This window comes from Myiozetetes cayanensis, unplaced genomic scaffold (assembly GCF_022539395.1).
Source record: "Myiozetetes cayanensis isolate MyiCay16 unplaced genomic scaffold, myiCay2020 scf5-8, whole genome shotgun sequence".
NCBI classification, from domain to species: domain Eukaryota; kingdom Metazoa; phylum Chordata; class Aves; order Passeriformes; family Tyrannidae; genus Myiozetetes; species Myiozetetes cayanensis.
The window spans coordinates 50,155,429-50,180,703 of record NW_026087742.1 but is presented as its reverse complement, the minus strand read 5'-3'; the positions used below and the strand labels follow the sequence as shown (position 1 = coordinate 50,180,703).

The following is a 25,275-nucleotide window of genomic DNA, read 5'->3' as shown; positions in this document are numbered from 1 at the left end:
GATTATGTATCAGATTTTGGACACAGTTTCCAGAAAACAGTCCAAGTACACTGAATTTCAAAATTAAGGCATTGTATAACTTGATTTCTGCTGCTAAAAATAGCATGAGGCACTTGTAAGAATCCTCTCTATTTTAATGATCCCCAGAAGAATGGTTGTTCATTGCCCCTGTAAATGCTGCAAGGCAAGAAGTAAAAAAAAGACTTCTAACACTGATTTGAGCGCTTCCCACTCTTTAAACAGCAGCAGCTTCAGATGAGCAGAAAAAAGGATGACCTCACAGGTTTGTGTTTGACTTGGCCATAGATACAATACCTGATATGAGCGAAGGCTTTCAGATGTGATACAAATAATCAAACATGGTAGTACATAAACTGTCAGCTTGTTTAAGTAAATAAAGTCAGTGCTGGTTTTCAAGGTCAGTCATGAAGAATGATTTCTTTTTCTTTTAATCTTGTGTAGAGAATTACAAATTTCAAAATGAAAAGTTGGTTCCTTAGCCTGGCAAAGCTGTAGCAATATGGTCACAGAAAGATGAGAAACTGAACTGATCTAAGATGTTTTCCTACATTCAGTTACAAAATGCCTCCTCCCTACAAGGAACTTGCCTGCACATATACCTAACAAAAACTACTAGCTTTCACCTCAGTAATTTAAATTATAAATCAACAGAAGTGTTTACTGGCAGAAGGGTGTAGAACAGTTTTCAAAAAATGCAGGATGCATAATTTTATAACTGTTTCTGAAATATCTGTTAGTTCAAGGACCGCATTCAGATGTAGAATGGTATAGAAACAATTTTAAATGCTACAGTTTTTCTTAGAATCTTTGAGAAAATATAAAATTACAAAATATGTTTCTTGCAGTGCTTCAGGTGAGAAATGATTAACGCTCATTATTAATTACATACTACTAACAGTGTTCGCGTATTAGTATTTTAAGCAGGGATCATTAATGTAAAAAACCACCACTCTTTTTGACAGAAGTGTTCTTAATACTTAAACAAAGCATTCACAGTTTTGTTAATATAATACTTCTGGTGAAAAAAACCCAAAAGAAGATAAATGGGAAAAGAAAGTTTTCAAAACGCAAACTAACAAACAGAGGTATCACAAACATAATGGCAAGCATGAATTAGCTCCTGTTGGCTCCACATATGGTGGTCCTGTACTACTGGTTTTCTGAAGCCCAACACAAGGCCTATTCTCTTCCAATTCAGGTAAAAGCACTTGCTAAACACTGTTTTGTGCACTTAAGACATAAATACAGAAGCAAGAACACTAGAAGAGGCTGCCCAGAGAAGCTGCGGATGCTCCATCCCTGGAAGAGTTCAAGGCCTGGTTGGATGGGGCTCTGAGCAACCTGCTCTAGAGGAAGGTGTTCCTGCCCACGGCAGGGGGGGTTGGAATCAGCCGATATTTGAAGATTCCCTCAGACTCAAACCATTTTACAATTCTAAAACAAGTAGTTATAAATGCGAAGCCACAGTTTTAACTTCCTTGTAATGTTATCAGCTTTGTCAGGGGAGATTTAGGGTGAATATCAGGAAAAGGTTCACCCAGAGGTTAGGTGGTGGAAGAGGTTCCCCAGGGAAGTAGTCACAGCACCAAGCCTGACAGAGTCCAGGAATGTTTGGACAATGCTCTCAGGCACGTGATGTGACTCTTGGGTGTCCTGAATAGGGCGAGGACTTAGACGCGGTGATCCCTGTGGATCCTCGGGATACTCCGCGATTCTGTAACACCAGCTAGCTCCGGGCCACACCTTGCTCCGCGCTTTGCCGGGCCTTTTCCCGGCTGGACACCCCTTGCTCGCTCAGCCCCCCGCCCACGTCAGGGCCTCGCATCCCCAGCACCGACCCCATCCCTCCCCTCGCGGTGTGGCGGGAGGGCGATCCTCGCGCGCGGGCGGAGCCCCAGGACAGGCTCGGCGGGACCGCGGCCGCGGGGCCCGGCACTTGCGAACGCGGCCGCCATGGCGGCACCAGCACCGCCGCCGTCCCGGACGTGGCGCTCCTGGCGGCCCAGGCCCGCCCGGCGGGCTCTGCGGGAGGACCGGCTTTGGCGGCGGCGGGCGGGCGGTGGGGCTGGCGGGGCCCGGCCCCGGGGGGGCGCCGGCGGCTCCCGGCGCTAAGGCGGGCGGAGCGGCCGCTTCCGCCTCGCTGGTCACCGCTTGCCGCCGGGGCTGATGGCGCTGCCTTCCCCTGTCCCTGCCTGCGGCAGCGCTAACAACCCTCGCCGCCCTCCTCCTCGTCCTGGTGAGAGCTGCGCACCGCGGTCACGGCGGGCACAGGTGGCTCCCTGTCGGGGCGCGGTGCGCCCGAGTGCAGCGGGGCTCTGCCCGCGGGTCCCGGCCCTGCCGAGGGTCCCAGGGCCTGCAGAGGGCCCGGGCAGGGCCGGCCCAGGCTGGGGGCAGCTCGGGTGGCACCGGTAGCCTTGCGGGCAGCAGCCGGCGGGGCTGCGCTGGCACTGGGGTTGGTGCGGGCAAGGCGTCCGGGGACCTGCGGAGGGGATAAAGACGCCTTGGGAAATGTCCGGGGGACGCCCGTTCGCGGTAAACATTTCACTGTGTCTCTGCGTGGCTGAAATACCCTGCGAATTGCAGAAGTTGGACACCCTGGAAGGTGGAATACTGCTGCCTGTCCGCAGTGCCACGTGTGCCTCCTGCCCGGAGAGGTGGTGGAGCCACCGTCCCTGGAGGTGTTTAAGTAAAGACTGCGTGTCACTCAGTGCCATGGTCTAGTTGACATGGTGGTCTTCGGTCATAGGTTGGACTCGATGATCTCAGAGGTCTTTTCCAACCTAATTGATTCTGTGATTCTGTATGTGGTGTCACCAAATAAAGTGCTCCAAACCCCAAGTTCCGACGTTTTATTTTAGCCATTCATAAGGCGATCAGAGCCTCTGTTTTGCAGGCACATGTGGCTGGCTGGTCATGAGCCATGCCATTGATTTCAGTGGTGCAGGGTGGGATCAGAGGCATCACCAGTTTGTGTGCTTGGGATTACTTGGGGAAGGATCAGTGGGACTTGGACTATGGCTTTAGAGACATCTGCATGCTTTGCAGTGAAAAATAGCAACAAGCCAATGATGCTGACAGTGGGCAGAGTAGGAGTAACCAAATGGCATAAGAGGGTTTTAGTCCTGTGTGATGCAGTCAATGGTTGAAGCTCCACACCACTGACCCACCTCATTATTGAAATACAGTTAGTTGCCCTTTGTAGCACATTCAGTAGCTAGATCAACTTCTAATAGAATGCTCAACAATTTTTCTTATTTCTTTTTCATCACAGATTTGTACAATTGCTTATGTAGCTGCCAAAAAAATGCCAACCCTTCACTGACACGAAGAAAAGAAATTCTTTGTAAACGCTGAAGGCTGGAAAGAACCTGTAGCAAGTATACATGATCCCCCTACAAGGGAACTCTCTGTTGTTGTGCCTTCGTACAATGAAGAAGACTGGTGTAAGATTTTTCTTGTTTTGAGGAAAAAAAGAAAATTTATCTGTTGTTACTGTAATAATGCAGAGGTCAGTTATGTTTGGGGTAGATTCTGGCAGGCCAGATTATGTATCAGATTTTGGACACAGTTTCCAGAAAACAGTCCAAGTACACTGAATTTCAAAATTAAGGCATTGTATAACTTGATTTCTGCTGCTAAAAATAGCATGAGGCACTTGTAAGAATCCTCTCTATTTTAATGATCCCCAGAAGAATGGTTGTTCATTGCCCCTGTAAATGCTGCAAGGCAAGAAGTAAAAAAAAGACTTCTAACACTGATTTGAGCGCTTCCCACTCTTTAAACAGCAGCAGCTTCAGATGAGCAGAAAAAAGGATGACCTCACAGGTTTGTGTTTGACTTGGCCATAGATACAATACCTGATATGAGCGAAGGCTTTCAGATGTGATACAAATAATCAAACATGGTAGTACATAAACTGTCAGCTTGTTTAAGTAAATAAAGTCAGTGCTGGTTTTCAAGGTCAGTCATGAAGAATGATTTCTTTTTCTTTTAATCTTGTGTAGAGAATTACAAATTTCAAAATGAAAAGTTGGTTCCTTAGAAGAAATATTTTTATAATGTCTTTTATCATGTGCGTGATTTTCTTCAATGTTTTTTTTGCATTCAGAAAGGACAGAACTTAGAGTTGAAGCTGCTAAGCTTGTTTGCTGAAGGTAGGGTCGTATGAAAGAGTCGATTTTGCTGCTTTTCCTGTTATAATCTACTAATCTGACCTCCTCCACCTTTTCTCTAGTACCTCTTATGATGGATGAAGCTCTGAAATATCTAGAAAAAAGACAGGTATTTTCTTTTTGCATTCAGAATTCATTCTTTTTCGGTGTATTATGTATAAAAAGCTGTGATGTAGTTACTCTGTTATGTTGGTATACATTAAACAGTAATACTTGGCCACTTAGAAGTAACACTTCGGTCTCTTATCAGTTATTTTTAAATCAAGTGCTAAAAAGTATTTTTAAATTAAGTAAAAATTTAATATACTGCTATGGGATGAAAAATCTTCATGTGAATGTTATCTTTCCAAGACAAAGCTAAACTTTCTGAACTAAATCCTAGTTTGTTCGAACAAGTTTTTTAAGTATCAGTTCTTCATTATAATTTGTTCTCTGGGTAAGAAACTCATTGTGAAAGTTTGTGGATTTGGGTTTTTTGGGGTTTTCTTAACAGTGGTGATGTTCCGAGCATTCATCCTTTACGATTGAATTGATTTTTCGGTTCTGGATGGTGTCATGACAACCCAGTGTAATGGCATGTTCATCAAATATGGCAAAATTCTTTAATTATGCCATGTTGACAAATTTACTATGTTAGTAAATTTATTATGTTAGTGTCCGTTGGCAGCCATGAATGATTTAAAACCTGCTAGGGAGAAAAGAATAATGATGTTTGAAAGACCTATTGCCTACTTAAGAAATGGGATTAAATGTATTATTTCTGCTTTTATTTTCAAGAAACGAGACTTAAGAAGTCATAGTAGTTAATGATAGTAGTAAATATCAAACTACAAAGATAAGAAAAAAAATTGTCTTCCTATGCAATCAGAGGTGTTGGGGTTTACACTACATTTGTGGAATATAACAGTTTTTTGCATTTATATTTTGGTACTTGAAATAGTTTACAACTGAAGTTAATATTTCTGAGTGCTTTCTGTCATTGTTCTATATGCATCATGGATGTCACATATGCACATGAATACATACACAATTCCTTTGCAAATTCTAGTTTTCTTGGTTGGTGACTGTGGCAGCTATTTTCCTGCAGCTGAGATTCTCAGAATTCTAATCCTAGCTTCAAGAAATTTCTTACTAAATACTCCATCTATGCATAGTGATGATGTGAATATGAACTTGAGGAAGCTAGAAAGTCTTTTAAAATACCCGATTCATACTGTGAATGACAGAACATCTGACATAGTTCTTCCTCACACCCTTCATGGCATTGTTTATTTAAAAATACCTGTGCCAGTAGTAGTATTTTCAAAATAGGTCTGTATTCTTCTGGTTCAACTCTGATGTATGTCACTGGAAAGGAAGGCTCGCTAACTTGAGGGCTTTTTTTACCATTGCTTGGAAGATGTTTGAGGTAGCTACTAAAATGCATACTGCTTTTTGATTTACTTTCCTTAAGCTTGTCCATTAAGGATTGTTCGTAAATATTTTTGACTACTGTGCATTCCTTCTGGCATCTCTTTTAACTGAGCACACAATGGCTGCAGGCCTCTGGACTTACAAGCACTCAAGACAACCTTTAGAAAAAATTAGGATGAGAAAACTCATGCTGTCTCTTCCTCACAGCATGGAACAATATCTGCAGATCCTTGCAGTGTGAATGGGATTTTAGATCAATGTGAATTTTTGTTTAAAACCACAGATAGCAACAAGACAAATGATAAATAGGTGACTGAAGTAGAAAATTATATTACTTTTATTAACTATTGGTGTTAATATAAAAGGTCTGTAATAGTATAAGTTGAAGTAGGATTGAGTTTTTTGGAGGTGGGAGGATGGGGTTTGGAGTATCCTTTTCTTTTGAACATGACTAGTTTCTTCAGTCTTCTTGTTTTGACTGTGAACTGGTTTTTATTTTCCTGAACAGACTCCAGCGAACAGTGGCAATGTATTTGTGCTGACTGAAGTGATTATACCTCTGTGCTGTTGATTTATTTTCTTTTAAAGGGTGAACAAATATAAGCTTCTACCTTGATTCCTGGGTTTGTTTTATCCTGGTTTTTTGTGTGTCTATCAGGTTGCAATGGAGTACTGGAAGAAATATGGAAGCGACAAAGCGTGAGTGCTTTCTTTGGTAAAAAATAGAGGGAAAGAAGGAGTAGTCAGGATGGTAATTGATACTTTCATCTCCTTCTCTGTTTGAGCCACCAAATATGCAGAAGATAGAGCTGTGCTGATTGACATTTTGAATTCAATGCATTAACAAATGATTATGAGAAAACTGAGTACAGATTCTATAAATAAAAGCAAAAACTTTTTTCAAAATAAGCTGATTTGAGATCTTGGAAACAGTATTTTCTTACCAGGAAGATCAATAATGAAGACATTTTTTTGTATGAGATTTCAAAGGGAAAATAAATACTTGAATTTCATATTCATGTTAGTTCCACTTAGAAATAGACTTGTGTTTATGGCTTATAAAAGCCAACCAAAAAAAAACCCAACCAAACTGTTACAGATTAAAGTTAAGGTTTTGTAGACAAAATACAGCCAAATTTGCAAACTTTGTTCTTCAGGTCATAGATGTGTTTTTTAAAATAGCTAATAAAGAAGCATTCTCATCCTTCAAAGTTTGTTTTTAGTGAAACCCACTGTTATCACCCACACTCGATAGCAGAAACAGCACAATTTATGCTTTCACACAGACATTATCATGAAATCATCATGTCCTAAAAATAAAATAGCTGTTACACATTTAGAAGGACTATCTTCTTCCTAAGATGAATGATACCTTATTTTTATGAAAAAGGATGATATCATCTGTGAGTTATCAGTGACTTGTCTTCATCTGTATTTTGTGCTCTATCTTTAACATATTTTTTTATGAAAAATGAGTAAATATAGGAAATGGAGAGAACATTATATTAGATTATATGGAATTTTTGTAAGATATATACTTCTGAAGTTATTTCCAGAGAAGAAGAAAATTCTCGTGTGTGATACACTTCTGCAACGCAGAGTGTAGAGTGGATGTGTATACAACTACTTCCTTGACAGGATTTTCCAAACTCACACATGCTTGGTTGCAACAGTACTTCAGTCAAACTACTGCTAATTGTTTTCCTGTCTGGACCCCTTCAAAAATTGTGAAATTTTTCTGACCAAGAATATAGCAAAACAGGTTGTGAGACCTCTGCATCACAAATGTTTTGCAGTGATACTGTGACTTAAGACTGAATCTTAAATTAGTTTTGAGAAACAGCTCTTGAATTCTTTTGAAACAGTGTTGGGAAAAACTAGCTCTACATCCTCCTTTCCGTAGCTCAAATGGCAAAGAAAAGCCATCCAGTGCAGTGGCAGCTGCTAATCAGTGCTTCTTGTGCTCCCCTCTACAGCTGACTGTAGCAACTTGTTGACTGTTAGATTTTGGATTGTAAAGCTTTTAATTTGCAACCATCTCTTCAGAAGGATTGTTAGCCTTTTGTGTTCATGCTTTGTCTGTCACTGTGGGACACTACGCAGTGTGTAAAGTCTCTTGATGCTATTATAATATAAATTGGTAAATTGTTGTGAGTAGCAGAACATTAGGACTCACTTGTTGTGTTGAATCTGTGAGATATCACTGTTCTTGTTACTACCTTAGTTTTCTGGAGTCTTTTGCACCTAACTTATGACAAATACTGATTTCAAAAGTGTTGATTTTTATTGACTCTTTTCATTGCAAGGTGTCTTTAGTTCTCAGGGAAAAAATTCTTATGGCTGATGCAGATGGAGCTACAAAATTTGCAGATATTGAAAAAGTAGAAGAAGGTCTAAAAAATCTCCAGCCATGGCCTGTGAGTATAAATTCTCATAGCTTTAGTTTAATACACATGCACACAGATTGACCTTTGTAATTCTCTTCAACCTGAGTTTTTTGAGATCCGACTGAAGATGTAGGTGTAAGTCTGAAGACCTAGGTGTAAGCTTAGAAGCTTCAAGAATGGGCTGTCAGAAAGAGCTCCCACAGATTTCTTAACTCCTTTACATCCACTGTGCCTACTTCAATGCAGTACAGAATGTTCTATTTATCCTTTCTTTTAACTTCTTTGAAGTTGTTCTGTTCTGTATAAATACCATGTGTTGCCTACTTAGTTTTCTTTGTTAACTGTTTTGTATTTTCATTTTATCTGATGTCATCCTATATACCTTTAAGGATGCATCCTAATTTCACCCTCTTTTAAAGAGGTTTTCTTTTCTCAGGGTCCTTAGTTAAATGACAGTGTTTGGAAGAACTTTTATTGTAAATAAAAATTCAAAAACCTGTGGAAGAGGAACACCTCCCTGCATAGTCATTCTCTTTTGGGAGCTTGACTTGAAAGAACTGAGGTTTATTTTCTGCTTAAACACAGACGAGTGAGGTACTTGTAGCTAGTTTCCCAAAGTGCCAGAAGTGATGTGCAAGCTTCCAGCCAGAGCTGCAAGGGATGTGCCTGTGGAATGGGTCATGTCTGTGAGTTCAGAAGCACAAGTGCAGGACCAACAGGCAGTGGTGTGACCATGATGCTCTTTGCTACAAGGGCAGCAGGAGCTGCTACTTCTCCAGCATCAGTCCCACACTCTCAAATATAGTAGATTTGAGTGATTTCATATGAGAAATAGCAGCACGAGAACAATGCTAAACCTTTTGTTTTCATCGCATTTACTTAATTTGAAGTTACATGTTTGTCTAACACTGTGGCATTTTATTTGTTGAAGGTACATCAGTGCAACAAATATTTTGTTCTGTTACCCTTCCATTGCACAGTATTTAAGGAAAACAGTTTCTAGGAATGCTGCATGCTTATCTGTGCTGTTAAACACTTATACTGTATGCATACAGTAAACAGTGTAAGCTAAACCAAGCTTGAATAGATTGAAGTAATTTGTATGCACCATATGCAAACTGTAATAAACTTTAGATTATCCATAAACCGTAGAAAAGACTGATTTGGGCTCAGAATTTAGCAGTAGAAGAGGTGCAGCTAGAGGGAGCAGAAAAGTATACTGCTTTGAAGTTTTTATATGGTTCTCAACACAAGATTCCACTGATTCTGAAATACTAGTTTAAGTAATAACTCTTTAATTTATATTCCTATACAGAACTAGATGGCTATTTCCTGTGGTTCTAGAGCTTATCGAAAAAGGATGATATCATCTGTGAGTTATCAGTGACTTGTCTTCATCTGTATTTTGTGCTCTATCTTTAACATATTTTTTTATGAAAAATGAGTAAATATAGGAAATGGAGAGAACATTATATTAGATTATATGGAATTTTTGTAAGATATATACTTCTGAAGTTATTTCCAGAGAAGAAGAAAATTCTCGTGTGTGATACACTTCTGCAACGCAGAGTGTAGAGTGGATGTGTATACAACTACTTCCTTGACAGGATTTTCCAAACTCACACATGCTTGGTTGCAACAGTACTTCAGTCAAACTACTGCTAATTGTTTTCCTGTCTGGAACCCTTCAAAAATTGTGAAATTTTTCTGACCAAGAATATAGCAAAACAGGTTGTGAGACCTCTGCATCACAAATGTTTTGCAGTGATACTGTGACTTAAGACTGAATCTTAAATTAGTTTTGAGAAACAGCTCTTGAATTCTTTTGAAACAGTGTTGGGAAAAACTAGCTCTACATCCTCCTTTCCGTAGCTCAAATGGCAAAGAAAAGCCATCCAGTGCAGTGGCAGCTGCTAATCAGTGCTTCTTGTGCTCCCCTCTACAGCTGACTGTAGCAACTTGTTGACTGTTAGATTTTGGATTGTAAAGCTTTTAATTTGCAACCATCTCTTCAGAAGGATTGTTAGCCTTTTGTGTTCATGCTTTGTCTGTCACTGTGGGACACTACGCAGTGTGTAAAGTCTCTAGATGCTATTATAATATAAATTGGTAAATTGTTGTGAGTAGCAGAACATTAGGACTCACTTGTTGTGTTGAATCTGTGAGATATCACTGTTCTTGTTACTACCTTAGTTTTCTGGAGTCTTTTGCACCTAGCTTATGACAAATACTGATTTCAAAAGTGTTGATTTTTATTGACTCTTTTCATTGCAAGGTGTCTTTAGTTCTCAGGGGAAAAAATTCTTATGGCTGATGCAGATGGAGCTACAAAATTTGCAGATATTGAAAAAGTAGAAGAAGGTCTAAAAAATCTCCAGCCATGGCCTGTGAGTATAAATTCTCATAGCTTTAGTTCAATACACGTGCACACAGATTGACCTTTGTAATTCTCTTCAACCTGAGTTTTTTGAGATCCGACTGAAGATGTAGGTGTAAGTCTGAAGACCTAGGTGTAAGCTTAGAAGCTTCAAGAATGGGCTGTCAGAAAGAGCTTCCACAGATTTCTTAACTCCTTTGCATCCACTGTGCCTACTTCAATGCAGTACAGAATGTTCTATTTATCCTTTCTTTTAACTTCTTTGAAGTTGTTCTGTTCTGTATAAATACCATGTGTTGCCTACTTAGTTTTCTTTGTTAACTGTTTTGTATTTTCATTTTATCTGATGTCATCCTATATACCTTTAAGGATGCATCCTAATTTCACCCTCTTTTAAAGAGGTTTTCTTTTCTCAGGGTCCTTAGTTAAATGACAGTGTTTGGAAGAACTTTTATTGTAAATAAAAATTCAAAAACCTGTGGAACAGGAACACCTCCCTGCATAGTCATTCTCTTTTGGGAGCTTGACTTGAAAGAACTGAGGTTTATTTTCTGCTTAAACACAGACGAGTGAGGTACTTGTAGCTAGTTTCCCAAAGTGCCAGAAGTGATGTGCAAGCTTCCAGCCAGAGCTGCAAGGGATGTGCCTGTGGAATGGGTCATGTCTGTGAGTTCAGAAGCACAAGTGCAGGACCAACAGGCAGCGGTGTGACCATGATGCTCTTTGCTATGAGGGCAGCAGGAGCTGCTGCTTCTCCAGCATCAGTCCCACACTCTCAGATATAGTAGATTTGAGTGATTTCATGTGAGAAATAGCAGCACGAGAACAATGCTAAACCTTTTGTTTTCATCACATTTACTTAATTTGAAGTTACATGTTTGTCTAACACTGTGGCATTTTATTTGTTGAAGGTACATCAGTGCAACAAGTACTTTGTTCTGTTACCCTTCCATTGCACAGTATTTAAGGAAAACAGTTTCTAGGAATGCTGCATGCTTATCTGTGCTGTTAAACACTTATACTGTATGCATACAGTAAACAGTGTAAGCTAAACCAAGCTTGAATAGATTGAAGTAATTTGTATGCACCATATGCAAACTGTAATAAACTTTAGATTATCTGTAAACCATAGAAAAGACTGATTTGGGCTCAGAATTTAGCAGTAGAAGAAGTGCAGCTAGAGGGAGCAGAAAAGTATACTGCTTTGAAGTTTTTATATGGTTCTCAACACAAGATTCCACTGATTCTGAAATACTAGTTTAAGTAATAACTCTTTAATTTATATTCCTATACAGAACTAGATGGCTATTTCCTGTGGTTCTAGAGCTTATCTGGAGAAGAACTCAGTAGCAAAGGTTTGTTTCCATTTCCTGCTATGTACTAATACCCAAATACTTTCATTATTTGTTTCTGCTCTACAGATTTTGCAATTAAATAATCCATATTTGTAAAAGAATGCAAGCTAAAAATAAGGAAAAGATTGTCATAAGTGTAGGATGTGCTCCATCATATACAGAGGACGTGTTCTAGATTTCAGGCACTTTGTACTTGTTTCAGTCTGTGCTCCAATTTATGGATTTAATTTTTCAAGTTGAGAACATGTCATGAGCAGAGCCTCTACACCCTGATAAAATTGGTAACTAGTAACCAGTACTGGGGCTAGAGTGGAAGGAAACTGAGTTCATTTATTACTGATTCCCTTCCCGTGCAAGAGCTTGACCTGCAGATCTTGAAACCTGTTTAAAGTGATTTAGGAATAATTAGCAGTGAACTGTTTGAAGAGTATCTCAGTTCGTGGGAAAGTGGTGTAATTTTTCTGTATTACTCATCATAAAATTTGTGAGTTTTGAACACAGAGACAGTACTGTTCTATGTGTGACTCTTGTGGAATAAACAGTGATGCATAGGCACATGACCTTATCTTGCATCTGGTTTTCTGATGTCTTGGCAGAGAGTAGTTGACAAACTACAGGCATGGGACTTGTATTGCAACAGACGCATTGCTGGGCTCATTTTTTCAGCATCATTGGATGTGCTCATCATGTTGTATGTTTTCATGAGTAAGCTTTGTTTATACTGATGCTTAATACTTGAAATCATTCTAAAATATATACACAACTACTAAAATAGTTACAAAAGTTCAAAACAAGTTATACAGGTAATGTTCAGACAGTTGAGCCCAGAAAAAAAATGCTTCATTGTATGGTCAGGTACTGAATGTAGATAAACTTTCTTCAGTGCATTCATATTTTCTTTTCATCTTTGAAGATCTTGCTACACAGGGGAGACGAATTGGAACAGGACTTTTATCTTTTAATTCAAAAGTACAATTTTTAGGATGTGTCTATGCTTTTTTTCCTGTTTCTCCATGTATTTCTGATTTTAATAAAGGAATCACCAACTGGTTAGGTAGAACTGATTTGTTTGAAATATGTAGCCCATTTCATTTCATCATCCAGCTGTATCTAGTCTGGAACAGAAAGACTACTGCAGTGGGAAGAAAATACCTATTGTGTAGTGCAATAGGTGTAAAACAGTTGCAGAACAATCTTTCAGATGTTGTGATTTCTGTCTGTACTTAGTGGCATCTAAAACAGTAGAATGAAGCTGTGATAAGCAGCTGTATGGGATTTATTGAGACCAGAACTTCACCTTAAATTCAGTGAGAAGATATCAAGAATTCTGTTCTGCCTCCAGAATTGTTAATATACTTTAATGAATCCAAAATATGACATGTATAAATAGTCTTAGGAGTGATAATCATAACCCAGGAACTCTTTGTGAAGTAAGTGCACAGTTAAACTGTCTGACAATCATGCAGCCTCTTAGCGCTTCCCTTTTGGCACTAGTGGCAGACAGCCTTGTGTTCTTGGTCACAGAGCCATGAGAGTCAAAGAAGCCACACCAGATCTATCATTAACCTGGGACTGGAGCACTTTTTGAAAGGCACAAGCTGTGAATTTTAATTTTAGCCAAAGGCTGTTGCCTAATAAGTCGAGCATCTTTTCATTTTTCAAGTGAGGTTCTAAATTGTTAGGTTTGAAGGCATCTCTTTTCACCCAGAGATGCTTACCAGTTACATTGGTGGCTCCTAAACATTTTATATGATATTTGGTTTGCAGTCTTAAATACAATTGCTTAAATTGAGCTTAAGACCAGCAGTGAGTTCAGAAGTGATTTGTAAATCAGAGTTCTAGTTGTTTAGGAACTGTCTTGAATAAAAGACTAAGAGTGACCTCTGCAAATCTAGACTCCAGCCTCTGGAGTCCATGGACAAACTTATCTGTATGATTGTTGCATCAGGAACAAAAGTGTAACCAAAGAGTAGGCTGGAAAAACATTTACCAGGAACGTAAAATATATCTGTGAAAGCAAAAGAACAAAAGAGATGACTGTGTAAATTGCTGGAAATATAAAATGAAGTATTATCTTGCTCAGTAGACTTTACTTAAGACCTGATTTTTACTTGGTCCATCATATACTGCAAACAGGTGCATTCTCCAGTTGCATTCTCTTAAGTGCTTTAATATAGTGTGTGCAAGTTCTGGAGATCATTCAGTCTTGAATGAAAGAAGTTGGGTGGCAAATAACAGGAAATGCTCCCATTTGGGTTTTTTAATAATAAAAAACTTTTTTCAGTTTTTGTGTTGGATTAGCAGCTGGAACCTGTTTAGTTTAAATCTGTGTTCTTAAAGAGTAGCACTTTATGGAGTCCTGCTGGCTTAATGTCCATTGTCTATCTTGGTAACTTTTGAATTTGTTGCATCTGTTCAGCCAGTTTTTAGAAACACAAGAAGTCTAGACAGTGGGGAAAAGTAGCTTGTAAGTGTCAAGTGGATTAGAGTGTGTAACATGCCATCCTCTTCCTCTTTCACTCTTCTTTTCCTTGGGGAATTCCCAAAGAATCATGCAGAAGATACTGTGGCCATCACACTCATTATTTGAAATCCAGGTGCAGGTTCCTGCTTTACTTAATAAAACATTTTTCCAAGTGAAAAGCTGCTGTGAGTTGGGGAAAGCAGAAAAAAGGACTTGGACTTCTCCTATCCTAGGCTGTGCTTGATTGGCAAATCCTTCCCTTTCAGCTGCAGTTTTTTTCTCTGTAACAATTGATAGGTTCTGTTTTGGTTCCAGTGCAAAACAAAAACAGTTTACAAACTTTGAAAGGTGTCACAAAACCGGATTATTGTCCTGTAAGACCACTCTGTTCAAGCACTTCTCTCATCACTTAAATGAAACCATCTAACTTCCTGCCTTTTGTCCACAGTGCTCTTAATTTCAAACTCTTCTTATGTTCAGGTTCCACTTCCTTGTTTGGTTCCTCTGTGTCAAAGAGATCAGGGAGACACAGTGAGGATTTAAACTTCTAACCAGGGAAGATGCCTTGCAGACTTTCTCAACTCTTCATATAGAATGCTTGATAAATTGTTCCTTTTTTTGTTGTTGGGGTTTTTTTAATAATTGAACGTGGTTTTGAAAAAGTAATTTTGATATTGCAGCTACTAGGAAGCATGTCATGTCTGTGTATAAATCCTAGCTGCTCAGTTTAACCAGTTATAGTTCTGCTTGCGTAGCAGCTTAGATTTCTTGTTATGTTAAAATATCCTGGTAATTGCTAGAAATTCTATGTTCTTTACAATTCAGTAATGCTTAAGCAAAACATTTTACCTAGAATCAATATCTGATGTTTGTAATTGCTGAAGACTCAAAGTGAAAGCAAATGCTTATTCTTTATTTATTTTCTTGGTAAAATATTTGATGAGAGGCCTACTGATACATATCATTAATTCGAGACAATAAAAGATGATTCATATTCTTTGAATTACTTCAGTGCTCCTTTTGTTGTAACGTAGCTAGAACAGTTCCCTTATGAGAGTGATAGAGTCATGAGTACTGTTATGGGACTGAAACATTGTTTCCACACAATTACTATAATTTCTTTAAATTTCCTGCACCGAAATTGTTGCTAAAAAGGGTAGTTTAATTAAGTATAATCAAATATTTTCAAACTGTTTGTCTTCATTCAAGAAGATCTCTCGTGGGCTACTGCTTGCTGACAGGGAACAGAACTACTGAACAGCGTTCCTGTACAAGAATGTGCAAGCCTACAGTACCTAGTCAAGTCCAATACATCTAGTTTTAGGTTGAGGTTTGGCAGCGATAGTTGAGCTACATTGCTCCTCCAGAATGAAATTGTGAATATAATGTTTGGGCATACAAGTGTGGAACACAGAGCTTCTGTTGTATGGAATCTGTAACTGTGAGCAGTCAATGTTCAAAAAATCACTTTTCTATCCAAGTGGTTTTCTTATTGCTCTAAAGGAAACTATAGCTGAGCCAGAAGTATGATTTGTGCTGCTACCTCCAAACCCAAACTTGATCTGTAAAGTTCTGTCAGTTTCACATAGAGGGATTTTCTAAATGCATGGTTAAACACATATGTGAGGTCCAGAAGTGCATATCACAAAATTGCCCTATTTAGCTTCACTTTATAAATTAAGCTCTTCCAGAAGAAAACTGAAAAAGATAAATGAGGATAATTAGTTTAAGCTGCAAAAATGCAATCTTAAGTTTTATTTTTTTCAAACTGAAGATTCTGATTCTAATTGCACTTACTGGTTATATGAAGTGTTTTCTACAGAAAAAATCTTAACAAGCTTTCTTCTGCCACTTCAATTCTGTAGCACCAAAGGAAGGAAAGAGTGAAAATAAATGTGTTGTACCCCATTACGTGGGAATAGAGGCAATGAAAAAAGGATATTGCTAACTTATAGTAATTATATTGTTGATGTGTAACACACCAGATCTTCATATCTTAATTCATTGTGCCTTGTATGTACTGCTATAAAATTTGCCTTCTATTCTTGCTCTTTTATTTACAGTAATCAAAAAAGTAATCCCCTGTGCGTTTTCTTATTTATCAAAAATGTACTGGTTAGTGATGAAGAATGTTTTGTTTGTCAAGGAAAGAATAATTCAAATTCTTCCAATAAAGAAGCTCTTCAGATAATTCCAAGTCACAAATTTGCCTAAAACAACAATAGTTTGTTTGGGGTTTTTTAGTTTGGTTTAATTTTCTGCTAAAACAGGAAATATGTTGTCTGTTTTTATCTTCATCTGTCCATCAACAGTCTCCATTTCCCTGCTTTCAATTTCATGTTTATTGGCTAATTTAAACCAAATCTGGCAGAACAGTAGAGATTTCAAGATCAAAAGCTTTGGCAAGTTTTGTGGAAACTGAAACCCTCTTAGAGGAGAGAAACTAGTATTATTGCCACTGCTGAAGAAAAAAAAACTACAGTAAGGATTCAAAAGTCACTTACCATCTTCACAGCTAGTCATTTAGCATGTATAAGATAACTTGTCAGTGCACAAAACTGAATATTGTCCCTTTCCCAGTTAATATTTATAAGACCTGGAAATAAACTGGGACATGGGGAGATACAAGTATATGGGGAGAGTGGATAAATTAAAAGAAACTATTCTTTTAGGACTCTTCAAGTCCTAAGTGAAATGTCAATGTTATACAAACAAGTGGGATAATTGCAATTGGAAATTATATAGGGATGTCAAATAGTCATCCCACAGATCTTCCATTAGAGTCTTTTGTATGTAATTATGTAAGAATCAGAAATAGCCCAGTAGTGGAAACCTTTTATTTTAAACAAATATGGCCCCTGATACTTTTCCATTGCATAACAAGTGTGTGAAAAGGAAAATAAAAACTGGTTAGATATTGTGCCATAGAGGTTCTGTACATACCACGAGTATGAAGACGTAAGAGTAAGAAATACTCGTTGGTATTGTATTTCTGCTGGAACCTGGAACAGTGTGGGGTCCCCAGCTGTGTCACAGAACAGCTCATTCAAACTGAGACCATCAGCAAGGGGTTGCAGAGAAACCACTATCTTGATATTGGGTAAGAGGCTCCGAAATCTGGGTTTGTTACAGCCTCTGCATCATTGCACTGGGACTATTCAACACCTGAAGAAATTGTTTGATTCTCTTTGAGTCTTAAAAGCCTACAAGTGAAGTGCAGCTCTGTTAGGTATTGAAAGAAGAGTTCAGTTCAGGATGGTCAGAGCTCAGATGGAGGAGAGCACTGGAGAATATTCAACAAACAAGCAGCATTCAATTGAATAAAAGCCATCTGAGAGCATCCTGGTGCTGGAGTCTGTTGAGCACTCCCCAGCTGCTGCACTGGAGCTTGTGGTGAGCTGTTGAAAGGAATGAACATGAGGCTTCTGCAAGAACCAGATCATCTGTGCTGTCTGCTCAAGTTTTGTCAGGCTTGGATTTTTTGGGGTACTACAGTGCCAGGTGAATTCTTACGTGAGCACATAACAAATATTTAGACTAAAATTCATGCAAAACGTGTTTACTCAGGATGTTAATATAAAATTACTATAAAATCAGCTATCTAGTAATTCCTACCTGCTTAGACCTTCACTTTTTTATGCTTGCTTTGTGCTTTTTCCATTCCAGTGGACTTGATGGGAATATCACCTCTTTAATATTAAAAACACTAGGAAATAGACCACATTTTTCCTCTTGCTGTGGTGAATTTGATTTGTAGATGCTTATATTTAGGAAATCTTGAAAGCAAACTGAAGTATACAAGGAAAAATACAGTTTTATCATTATGGCAATAAGGATCATGTAACTTTTTAAAGAGAGACCAACATGTTTCCTAGAATGTTTTATTAATCTAACCTTAAAGTTTAGAAAGCATTTGAAAATCAATAGATACTGCAAACTGTATATATTCAATATTAAGAAGTAATGCCTAAATCCTAAACTAGCTTGTTTTTTGAGTGTTCTCATTGTCTTTTTGTTTAACTGTCCTTTGAAGAGCTGACTGTGTGTATATGAACACAAACCAAACATTCTTGAAATTTACTTTCTAAATAGCAATGTTTTGACATTAGTTTGAAATGAGAGCAATCTTTTGAACAGAGAGCATGTGCTTTTTGTTTTAGGTTCTGAATCTGATTACACCATTAATCTCTTTTTCAGAAATGGATGGAACACATTTTTTAATTTAAAACTTAAAATTAAAAGAGATATTATAAAAACATAACAAAGACAGCTGTAATTACTCCAGGGTACAAAAGAAGGTCTAGTTCTGCATCTACAGTCTTGACTTAAGAAATGTAACTTTGTTAAATTTTGATGCACAGGAGAAATACTGGAAAAATAAATGGTCTCACTGGCAGAAGTTTCATATCCTAAATTTGATCACTGCTTTCTTCTGACAACCAAAAAAAATTATAAATCTCCTTTCATCCAGAAAATGTCCATCCTTAGGAGAACTAGGCATAGCAGCAATCACTGTCCTACCTCGAATAATGGTTAAAGGAGGGAAATTCAAAACATTGTTCTAGTCCTGGTTTGACTGACAAACTTTTTTGAAGTTGCAATTTATAATGACATTACCCAAGCCAGCAGATCACTGATTAGATCAAATGGTTGCTATTGCTTTTGTCTATAAAAGTTGCCTTGTGCACTGAACAAGCCATGCTGTTTCACTTTTAAAACTGGAAAGATCAATATAAAAAATTAATGTTTGTTTCTCCAGTTTGTCATTAATCTCTAAATGTGAGTCACCATATAAAAATTACAGAAAAATAAGCATTTATTGTTACAGGAATTTTTTTTCCCCACTTCTTTGGCACTGTAGACCAACATAAGCAGTGGAATGATTTTTTTCCTGGTTTTCTGCATGGCAAGTAGAATTGTTTATTAATATCTAATCAACACAAAAACATTTTGCTATTTTAGCTTTGTCTCTTTTGTCTTGCAGAAAGTCCTGCTCCTGGCAGACATATGTGGACTTTTAAAAGCCCCAGTTTAGCTAGAGCAGTGCTGGCAGACTAACCCATTTGACATCCTGTTTCATTCTTAAAACCTCTTTGACCATTGGAAGTTTTCTCTACCCAGTAAGAATTTACTGGAAAAACAAATCTTGGGTGTACAAAAGTCCTGAATTCCAGTTAAAACTTTATAACTGAAGGTCTGAATTTGTTTTTTGAAACTCATAATATAGGATGAGGGAAAAAAGAAGAGTTCTAGTGCAATTTTAAAATACAGAATAATTTTTCAGGATAGGTATTTTATAAGCTCAAGGATTTTAAGGGTTCAGTTTAAACGAATGTAATTCAATTAAACACCTACCAGCTTGGTGTTTGAATGAATTTTAGCCAGCATTGCCTTAAATTGTAACTTAAGCAAAACACAACTACATGGAGAAATTTTTATTTTACATTACATCTTAGTGTCAATTAACACATAATGGAGCCACTATTAGAAATAGATGGGGAAATTGTTCACACCATGTATTTTTGTGTGTCTAAATTTTTCATCTAAACTTAAAGTAGAGCCTGAATTTATTCAGGCTAGAGCCAAACATAGGTATTCTGAGCTGTGTGTCCCTCTTCCAAGAGGCACCTATTTTCAGTCTCCGCAGCAGGATGAAGTACATGGTATGAGTAATACCTTGCTGTTTCTAAGAGTGCTTCTGTCACATGTTAACTAGTCACAAATGGCTTCCTGGCAAATCGCACTCACCAACTCAACCACTGGTGTGGCTTTGATCTCCTTTAGGACAGGCTCCATGTAACATACCCACGCTTAAATCCTGGCTGTGGAGTGTTCTGTGTGGTTCTTCTATACCATCTGGGTCCGGTGATCTGCAGTATGGATGTAAAGCTATCAGTCTATTGAGTACACTGTGGTCAGTATTCTCTGATTAACTATTGTGGAAAAGTGGTGGGGGAAAGGGAACCAGAAAGATACCCCAGTGATGTTCTGCTAAAGTCATTCTCCCGTCAGCTTTGAATAGATTTTTTTTTAATTTTGGGATATGTTCACTGTTACCCAAATGGCAACCACATGTAACAATATTAGTGTTCAACCTGATTAATTTATGTGCTTTTAATCTTTTACTTTAAGCACTGTAGTTCACAGAACTATTTAATATTGTTGTTCTGTGATATATATGCTGACATCCCAGTAATCAGTTGTCCACAGGAATTGTTGCAAATACCAGTTCACTAGGCTAATAATTTATGTAGTAATACTTTTAGAGGAGCTCATGTAGTCTAATTCATCAGACAACTATTCTGTGTCTCTTAAGATTTTTAGTCATTTAAGTAGTAAGTATTACAAAATTAGATTTAGTCTTTATACACATGATTCATAAACATTCAAAGGTGAATACATGGGGTTTTTGGCTTACAAACTAAAATGTCAGCAAAATAATTAAATACTATAACTTCAGTAAAAGAGACCGTGGAGTAATTAATGAAATAATATTCAGCCCTCATTTAAAGAAAGCAGTGAAATGGCAAGGCTGCTTGGAGCAGATTCAGTTCACCAAGAAAAAAATGTATTCTGTGACTGTTTTGTTGACAATTAAAAGGCCTGTGTCGTGATCAAAATCAAATTTAGAAAATAGCTCTAAACTCTTCATACACAGTAAGTGTAGTCTCTGTAGATAACATCTGTTTATGCTGCCTTTGCATGTTCAATGCTGTCCAGTGATATCTGTAGTTCTCTTGTAATGTACACGGGGAGCACGAGTTCAGGTCAATGCCTGTTTGCCCGTGATTTGCCTGTGGTCTGCACTTCAGTGGGAACCTACATATGTGTGTCATACCTAAAGGCACATTTCAAAGTCAATTGCTGTTGTTGCATTCATTGATAGTTTTGCAGAAATACACTGCTAAAATGGAGAGGGTGGCTTGAAGTAGAAGGAAGTAACATCTGAACTTGGCTAGCACCCTGCTAAAGGATGTCTTTGTGCCTGCTCTTGATCACCTGTCTGTCTCTTTCTACCCTTTCTGTAATCTTAAATGGAATTACCAATGACTTGAATTGAAGCAACCCTTGAAGCATGAATGAATAATGTGGGATTTTTATTGCATACATTTTCTCCAGTAACAAAAGATTTTTTTTATTTCAAAAGAAAAATGTCTTGGACTTAGCAATGAGAATTTAAGGATAATCTAAACTTATGAAGTTACTGAGAGAAAATGTGGACTAATGTTGAATCTTACTTGACTGCCTCACAGCTGCATTTTCAAGACCCCTCTGTAAGCTGGCCTTGAACATCTGTTCCCTTGACTTCAAACTGGGAATCTTACCAACAGCTTGGATAAAATGTTTCCAGTTCCTTAACCTTCAAGGTCTAGTTTTCTGGGGAAAAAACCCCAAGCCTCTGTAATGAATGTTTTGAATCTAGTAGAAACTACATGTAGAAGGCCATTGACGTTTTTTCCAATACTGACTAGGATTTTTAAAAAGCTGCTTATTGGGGGGAATGGGGGACTGTGTAGCTTAAATACCAGTTATTAAAACTCATTTAAGCAACAAGAATGTCCCTACTGAAGACTATAAAGAGGGGGGAAAAAAGACCTAGCTATCAATAAATCTAAGAAATTTAACAGAAATCACCAGAATCTTCATAATTGTGATTTGCATTCACTCTTGTCAATAGTGGCAACTGGCAGTTTCATATGCTGATTTTTACATGAGCATGACAAGCTGCCAAGCTACTTGTCTAATACCAAAAGCTTCAGTGCTTCAGGTCCAGAAGGCCCATTTGAGCACACAGTTGCAAGAATGAAACACGCATCAATTCTCTGTGCAGAGAATTCAGAGGATTGAAGTATATTTTGGACAAAGTGGGCAGAAAAGGGCAGCTGACTTAGAGCAGTATCACTTCCCCAGTTCATTTTGCTGCACAACCTGCAAAAAATTTTGCCAGCAAACAACACAAGTGTCTTGAGAGGGTTTCTGTGTTGTGCTTTAAATGGCCACTGGATAAAGTAAAACTGTTGTTCAGGTTCTGTTATGCACAGTAACTTAGATAATTTTCTGTGCTGCTGCCTAGAGCTTCTTGACTTAGAAAGTACAAGGAGAGACCATCAGATCTGCATAAAGCCACAGCAAGTAGTTGTCCCCTTTGATGAAACTCCTAGAAATGTGGAGTGACCTTGTATGTTTGCCTGCTTGGTCTTCATGGTCTTTAAAAATGTTTAAATCCTGATAGTGGCTGGAATGACAGGCGAGCAGTGGTCTGAACACAGCATGACCTTCAAAAACAGGATGCAGTGAAGTGTTGTTGTTATTGTTGTAATATTGTATATTGCTTGTGTTCTGAGATGTTCAGTCAGGGAAATAAATTTCCCTTCCATGTGCATCTGACCTGTAGAGCACTGGGATCAGCTGCATAACTGAACAATTAGTTCAGTTATGCACTTGATACCAATTAAATTGGGCAAGGGATTTAATTAACATTGCCACTGTCTTTCTTCTGGAAATAAGTGTGACTGTATTTTCTATTTCCTGTTCTTCTTCAGGCCGTTTGATGTGGAACTTCTTTATATAGCCTAGCGCTTGAAAATACCTAGAGCAGAAGTTGCTGTCAACTGGACTGAAATAGAAGGTAGGCAAATTGTTTATATTCTTGTAAGATTCCTTACATGTTAATCCAGAGTAAAGTATCCAAGATCTGCCCATATTTCACTCAGTTTTGATAACACACAGCCTTCTTTCCATATAAATTTTGAATTTCATGTCCTTGCCAGCCTTCTTCCATGGCTTGGTACAGGAAGAGTAACTCTGCACTCCCACTGGGGGCAAAAGTAGGTAGTTACACTGCTAGGACAAAACACTGTTTGGGCATGTCCTCTTGCTGTAATGTGTTAATAAAAATAGAGCAATTGTAAAACACTGTGCAGGAAGTCTGACCATCATCGCTTATTGATTCAACTCCATTTCACTGTGTCCTGCCTTCCAAAATTGTCAGCTATTAAGGCCTCCTCTAAGGCACCATCTCTTTTTAAGATGTGATGCTCTTTCAGACTCATAGGGAGGTCTCTGACACTGGGTTACTGGAAAGTATAGCTCCATGCATATTTTGTCATAGCAAAGCCAGCTTAAGAGGTACTGCTTGCTTCTGCTCACTTCCCTCCCATCAAATGCAGTTCCTCCATTTTTTTTACCTTTTTCATGTTTTTATCTTTTCTTAATCTGAATCTCTTCCCCTCAACACAACTCCTGAACAGGTAGTACGATGAACTGCAGTGATGACGAAGGGTGCAAGTAGAGAATGTCCTGAGACAGCTTTGGTAGAAAAGAAGTGCTTCCTTTTAATGCAGTTCCATAGATGCGTTACGCCTATCACAAATTTAGCAGAGATGGAAGAAGGCTGAGTTTCCTGGTGTAGGTTCCTTACTTGCCTGAAGATTGGCACGTTCATATTACTGCTGTAACATAAGGTGGTCATCTTTTTCTCCAAAGTCGATAAAAACATTATTTGCCTAATTATTGTTGCTCAGGTTCCTATTTACTTGAATAAAGCCTTGTCATGGAGAAGACTGTGCATCTTGTCACCTACATGGAATTACTGTGCTGCTTGCAAACTAGATTCTCCCACCTATGGCATAGTGTAGTTACTGTAAAGCAATAACTTTCAAAATATTCATTTTTATTAGTGTTAAGATGTAGGTTGTGGGACTCAGTGTGCTGGGAATGCAGAGTTTCAAGACTGCTTAAGTGTGTGTCTTGGCAGTGCTCTTTTTTTTCTAACAATGTCTTTTCTGATTTTCTTCTTCATTAATCATAGGTTCTAAGTTAGTAGAAGTTTGGAGCTGGCTGCAGATGGGCAGGGATCTTCATTTTATACGACTGCGATATATGACTGGTGCCTGGCAGCTTGAAAGAAGAAAATATAATTAGGTTATTTACATTTTCCAAATATATTATTATACTTAATGGAACATGAGAACAGTTTCAATCAAGTGAAGTGGTGATGAAAGTTGAGGTAATTCTTCATTGCTCCTCTTGTATGTTTCATTTTTGCAGCATGTATGTGTTTTGTAAGATTACCAGCAAGGAATTTTTACATTTTGAAAAGAGAAACCATTTCAAAAAAGGTTTTCTTCCCTGGTAATCGGTTTTTATTTTATTAGATAGTAGCTTTAACATGTCTTATAAATTAATTCAAATAAATATATCTGCTTTTGTCTCATCACACTTCTGGAATTTCCATATACATATTAAAAAGAGGCGCTCTGTTCTATGTTGTGCAATGCTGTGTCATGAATTACCGTAACCATTTGTTTCTGTGATATCTGGAAATTTTAGGCCATATTGCAACTTGGAATTATCATTCATGGTTCACACTGATGCATGTTTAGATTCAATGTTAGTGGAAACATTAATGGATTTTACTGAGTTATAACAGTAATATTCTTTAGGTTGTTCTCAGGACTTTCAGTAGTCTCTTTACATTCCAAATGTTTTTGTCTGAAGCTGAAATAGTTTTCCTGAGATCAAACTGCAGGTCATGTCCAGACTGTAGAAGGTCCAACGGCAAGTACATTTAGTTTTACAGTGTTGTCTTTTATAAATGTGTTTTGTTCATTTGTATGAATTATTCCTGCCTGCTCAAGGCTAGAAGTCCTTGGCATCTACAGTCTGAAGTGAAGAGGGTATGGAAAGCTAGTTCAGAGCATACTAAAATGAGACTCAGTGTACACTGAGGGCTGTGCATTAGTGATGCCAATGTGATGTTGTCACACTTCAACTGAGATCAGAGAGGGAGGGGCGGGTCTTGAGTCTGTCATAGGAATGTCATACTGTGTTACAGTACTGTAACATAGTGGCATTTGTGCTTTCAAAATAGTTGTGGATTTCCAACAAATTAAGCCAATCTGTCTTTCAGAAACATGTACAAATTTGAACAGATGTAAGGAATGAATGGTATATGGTTGTACTTTCACATGTAAATTCACTGGTGATTTTTCTTATTCTTTCTGTAATATTGACTTGAGTTTTGCTCCTGTTAGGGTTGCCTCAGTTTTCTACCAAGTGCTGGAATAAATTCTCAAAAAATATA

The 25,275-nt window shown here is 38.0% G+C and overlaps 1 long non-coding RNA gene across 13 annotated transcripts in view; it reads left to right on the top strand.

Moving 5' to 3' along the window:
- Positions 1-25,275, top strand: part of LOC126648614 (uncharacterized) — a 27,229-nt gene extending 1,954 nt beyond the window's left edge. For 3 of the 13 annotated variants that reach the window (XR_007630852.1, XR_007630850.1, XR_007630854.1), the window contains exons 2-7: positions 3,293-3,464; positions 4,256-7,912; positions 10,269-10,380; positions 11,666-11,725; positions 22,733-22,818; positions 24,001-25,275. This is a non-coding gene — a long non-coding RNA (uncharacterized LOC126648614). Of the gene's footprint in view, positions 1-2,152; positions 2,258-3,292; positions 3,465-4,129; positions 4,176-4,255; positions 7,913-10,268; positions 10,381-11,665; positions 11,726-22,732; positions 22,819-24,000 lie in introns of those variants that run through there. The other 10 variants (XR_007630860.1, XR_007630856.1, XR_007630851.1 and 7 more) reach the window with 10 other exon arrangements.